Here is a 5,007-nt window from a genome sequence, read left to right as displayed (position 1 = left end):
GGGGTGACCCTGTGTCCGGGGGGGTCCGTGGGGGCGGGTAGCAGTGTCCGGGGGGGTCTGACCCTGTGTCCGGGGGGGTCCGTGGGGGCGGGTAGCAGTGTCCGGGGGGGGTGACCCTGTGTCCGGGGGGGGGTCCGTGGGGGCGGGTAGCAGTGTCCGGGGGGGGTGACCCTGTGTCCGGGGGGGTCCGTGGGGGCGGGTAGCAGTGTCCGGGGGGGGGTGACCCTGTGTCCGGGGGGGGTCCGTGGGGGCGGGTAGCAGTGTCCGGGGGGGGTGACCCTGTGTCCGGGGGGGTCCGTGGGGGCGGGTAGCAGTGTCCGGGGGGGGTGACCCTGTGTCCGTGGGGGGGTCCGTGGGGGCGGGTAGCAGTGTCCGGGGGGGGTGACCCTGTGTCCGGGGGGGGTGTCTGTGGGGGCGGGTTAGCAGTGTCCGGGGGGGGGTGTCTGACCCTGTGTCCGGGGGGGGGGGTGTCTGTGGGGGCGGGTAGCAGTGTCCGGGGGGGGGTGACCCTGTGTCCGGGGGGGTCCGTGGGGGCGGGTAGCAGTGTCCGGGGGGGGTGTGTCTGACCCTGTGTCCGGGGGGGCCGTGGGGGCGGGTAGCAGTGTCGGGGGGGGTCTGACCCTGTGTCCGGGGGGGGTTCGTGGGGGCGGGTAGCAGTGTCCGGGGGGGGTGACCCTGTGTCCGGGGGGGGGTCTGTGGGGCGGGTAGCAGTGTCCGGGGGGGGTGACCCTGTGTCCGGGGGGGGGCCGTGGGGGCGGGTAGCAGTGTCCGGGGGGGGTGACCCTGTGTCCGGGGGGGGTCCGTGGGGGCGGGTAGCAGTGTCCGGGGGGGGGTGTCTGTGGGGGCGGGTAGCAGTGTCCGGGGTGTCTGACCCTGTGTCCGGGGGGTCCGTGGGGGCGGGTAGCAGTGTCCGGGGGGGGGGTGTCTGACCCTGTGTCCGGGGGGTCCGTGGGGGCGGGTAGCAGTGTCCGGGGGGGGTGACCCTGTGTCCGGGGGGGTCCGTGGGGGCGGGTAGCAGTGTCCGGGGGGGGTGACCCTGTGTCCGGGGGGGGTCCGTGGGGGCGGGTAGCAGTGTCCGGGGGGGGTGACCCTGTGTCCGGGGGGGGTGTCTGTGGGGGCGGGTAGCAGTGTCCGGGGGGGGGGTGTCTGACCCTGTGTCCGGGGGGGGGTGTCTGTGGGGGCGGGTAGCAGTGTCCCGGGGGGGTGACCCTGTGTCCGGGGGGGGTCCGTGGGGGCGGGTAGCAGTGTCGGGGGGGGGGTGACCCTGTGTCCGGGGGGGGTCCGTGGAGGCGGGTAGCAGTGTCCGGGGGGGGTGACCCTGTGTCCGGGGGGGGTCGTGGGGGCGGGTAGCAGTGTCCGGGGGGGGGTGTCTGACCCTGTGTCCGGCGGGTCCGTGGGGGCGGGTAGCAGTGTCGGGGGGGGTGACCCTGTGTCCGGGGGGGTCCGTGGGGGTGGGTAGCAGTGTCCGGGGGGGGGTGTCTGACCCTGTGTCCGGGGGGGGTCCGTGGGGGCGGGTAGCAGTGTCCGGGGGGGGTGACCCTGTGTCCGGGGGGGGTCCGTGGAGGCGGGTAGCAGTGTCCGGGGGGGTGACCCTGTGTCCGGGGGGGGTCCGTGGGGGCGGGTAGCAGTGTCCGGGGGGGGGTGTCTGTGGGGGGCGGGTAGCAGTGGTCCGGGGGTGTCTGACCCTGTGTCCGTGGGGTCCGTGGGGGCGGGGTAGCAGTGTCCGGGGGGGGGTGTCTGACCCTGTGTCCGGGGGGTCCGTGGGGGCGGGTAGCAGTGTCCGGGGGGGGTGACCCTGTGTCCGGGGGGGGGTGTCTGTGGGGGCGGGTAGCAGTGTCCGGGGGGGGTCTCACCCTGTGTCCGGGGGGGTCCGTGGGGGCGGGTAGCAGTGTCCGGGGGGGTCTGACCCTGTGTCCGGGGGGGGTCCGTGGGGGCAGGTAGCAGTGTCCGGGGGGGGTGACCCTGTGTCCGGGGGGGTCCGTGGGGGCGGGTAGCAGTGTCCGGGGGTGTGACCCTGTGTCCGTGGGGGGGCCGTGGGGGCGGGTAGCAGTGTCCGGGGGGGGTGACCCTGTGTCCGGGGGGGTCCGTGGGGGCGGGTAGCAGTGTCGGGGGGGGTCTCACCCTGTGTCCGGGGGGGTCCGTGGGGTGGGGCGGTAGCAGTGTCCGGGGGGGTCTGACCCTGTGTCCGTGGGGGGTCCGTGGGGGCGGGTAGCAGTGTCCGGGGGGGGTGACCCTGTGTCCGGGGGGGGTCGTGGGGGCGGGTAGCAGTGTCCGGGGGGGGTGACCCTGTGTCCGGGGGGGTCCGTGGGGGCGGGTAGCAGTGTCCGGGGGGGGTGACCCTGTGTCCGGGGGGGTCCGTGGGGGCGGGTAGCAGTGTCCGGGGGGGTGACCCTGTTCCGGGGGGGGCCGTGGGGGCGGGGTAGCAGTGTCCGGGGGGTCTGACCCTGTGTCCGGGGGGGGCCGTGGGGGCGGGTAGCAGTGTCCGGGGGGGGGTGTCTGACCCTGTGTCCGGGGGGTCCGTGGGGGCGGGTAGCAGTGTCCGGGGGGGGTGACCCTGTGTCCGGGGGGGGCCGTGGGGGCGGGTAGCAGTGTCCGGGTCCGTGGGGGCGGGGTAGCAGTGTCCGGGGGGGGTGACCCTGTTTCCGGGGGGGGGCCGTGGGGGGCGGGTAGCAGTGTCCGGGGGTCTGACCCTGTGTCCGGGGGGGGCCGTGGGGGCGGGTAGCAGTGTCCGGGGGGGGTGTCTGACCCTGTGTCCGGGGGGTCCGTGGGGGCGGGTAGCAGTGTCCGGGGGGGGTGACCCTGTGTCCGGGGGGGGGCCGTGGGGGGCGGGTAGCAGTGTCCGGGGGGGGGTGACCCTGTGTCCGGGGGGGGGCCGTGGGGGGCGGGTAGCAGTGTCCGGGGGGGGTGACCCTGTGTCCGGGGGGGGCCGTGGGGGCGGGTAGCAGTGTCCGGGGGGGGGTGTCTGACCCTGTGTCCGGGGGGTCCGTGGGGGCGGGTAGCAGTGTCCGGGGGGGGGGTGACCCTGTGTCCGGGGGGGGCCGTGGGGGCGGGGTAGCAGTGTCCGGGGGGGGTGACCCTGGTGTCCGGGGGGGGCCGTGGGGGGCGGGTAGCAGTGTCCGGGGGGTTGACCCTGTGTCCGGGGGGGCCGTGGGGGGCGGGTACCAGTGTCCGGGGGGTTGACCCTGTGTCCGGGGGGGGTCCGTGGGGGCGGGTAGCAGTGTCCGGGGGGGTGACCCTGTGTCCGGGGGGGTCCGTGGGGGCGGGTAGCAGTGTCCGGGGGGGGGTGACCCTGTGTCCGGGGGGGGTCCGTGGGGGCGGGTAGCAGTGTCCGGGGGGGGGTGACCCTGTGTCCGGGGGGGGGTCCGTGGGGGCGGGTAGCAGTGTCCGGGGGGGGGTGACCCTGTGTCCGGGGGGGGTCCGTGGGGGCGGGTAGCAGTGTCCGGGGGGGGTGACCCTGTGTCCGGGGGGGGTCCGTGGGGGCGGGTAGCAGTGTCCGGGGGGGTGACCCTGTGTCCGGGGGGGTCCGTGGGGGCGGGTAGCAGTGTCCGGGGGGGGTGACCCTGTGTCCGGGGGGGTCCGTGGGGGCGGGTAGCAGTGTCCGGGGGGGGTGACCCTGTGTCCGGGGGGGTCCGTGGGGGCGGGTAGCAGTGTCCGGGGGGGGTGACCCTGTGTCCGGGGGGGTCCGTGGGGGCGGGTAGCAGTGTCGGGGGGGTCTGACCCTGTGTCCGGGGGGGTCCGTGGGGGCGGGTAGCAGTGTCCGGGGGGGGTGACCCTGTGTCCGGGGGGGTCCGTGGGGGCGGGTAGCAGTGTCCGGGGGGGTGACCCTGTGTCCGGGGGGGCCGTGGGGCGGGTAGCAGTGTCCGGGGGGGGTGACCCTGTGTCCGGGGGGGTCCGTGGGGGCGGGTAGCAGTGTCCGGGGGGGGTGACCCTGTGTCCGGGGGGGTCCGTGGGGGCGGGTAGCAGTGTCCGGGGGGGGTGACCCTGTGTCCGGGGGGGGTCCGTGGGGGCGGGGTAGCAGTGTCCGGGGGGGGTGACCCTGTGTCCGGGGGGTCCGTGGGGGCGGGTAGCAGTGTCCGGGGGGGGTGACCCTGTGTCCGGGGGGGTCCGTGGGGGCGGGTAGCAGTGTCCGGGGGGGGTGACCCTGTGTCCGGGGGGGTCCGTGGGGGCGGGTAGCAGTGTCCGGACGCGCTATCTCAGAGTGGGGGGTCCGTGGGGGGGGCGGGTAGCAGTGTCCGGGGGGGGTGACCCTGTGTCCGGGGGGGTCCGTGGGGGCGGGTAGCAGTGTCCGGGGGGGGTGACCCTGTGTCCGGGGGGGTCCGTGGGGGCGGGTAGCAGTGTCCGGGGGGGGTGACCCTGTGTCCGGGGGGGTCCGTGGGGGCGGGTAGCAGTGTCCGGGGGGGGTGACCCTGTGTCCGGGGGGGTCCGTGGGGGCGGGTAGCAGTGTCCGGGGGGGGTGACCCTGTGTCCGGGGGGTCCGTGGGGGCGGGTAGCAGTGTCCGGGGGGGGTGACCCTGTGTCCGGGGGGTCCGTGGGGGCGGGTAGCAGTGTCCGGGGGGGGTGACCCTGTGTCCGGGGGGGGCCGTGGGGGCGGGTAGCAGTGTCCGGGGGGGGTGACCCTGTGTCCGGGGGGGGCCGTGGGGGCGGGTAGCAGTGTCCCGGGGGGGGTGACCCTGTGTCCGGGGGGGCCGTGGGGGCGGGTAACAGTGTCGGGGGGTCGAGGGGCGGGGCCGGGGGGGAGCCGCCGGCGCGGGCGCCCCCTGGGGGCAGGCTCGTGGGGTCGAGCGCGGGGCGTTTCTCGGGCAGCGGCCGGGCGAAGCGGTGGCCGGGCGAAGCGGTGGCCGGGCGGGGGGCGGGGCCGGCGAAGCGGTGGCCGGGCGGGGGGCGGGGCCGGCGAAGCGGTGGCCGGGCGGGGCCGCGGCCGGGGGGCGGGGCTAGCGCTGCGGGCCCGGCCGGGCCCGGCTCGGGCGGGGGCGGGGCCCGCCGCGATTGGCCGGCGCCGCGTGGGCC

Source organism: Lepidochelys kempii, chromosome 11 (genome assembly GCF_965140265.1).
Source record: "Lepidochelys kempii isolate rLepKem1 chromosome 11, rLepKem1.hap2, whole genome shotgun sequence".
NCBI lineage: Eukaryota > Metazoa > Chordata > Testudines > Cheloniidae > Lepidochelys > Lepidochelys kempii.
Note: the sequence above shows the minus strand (reverse complement) of the source record.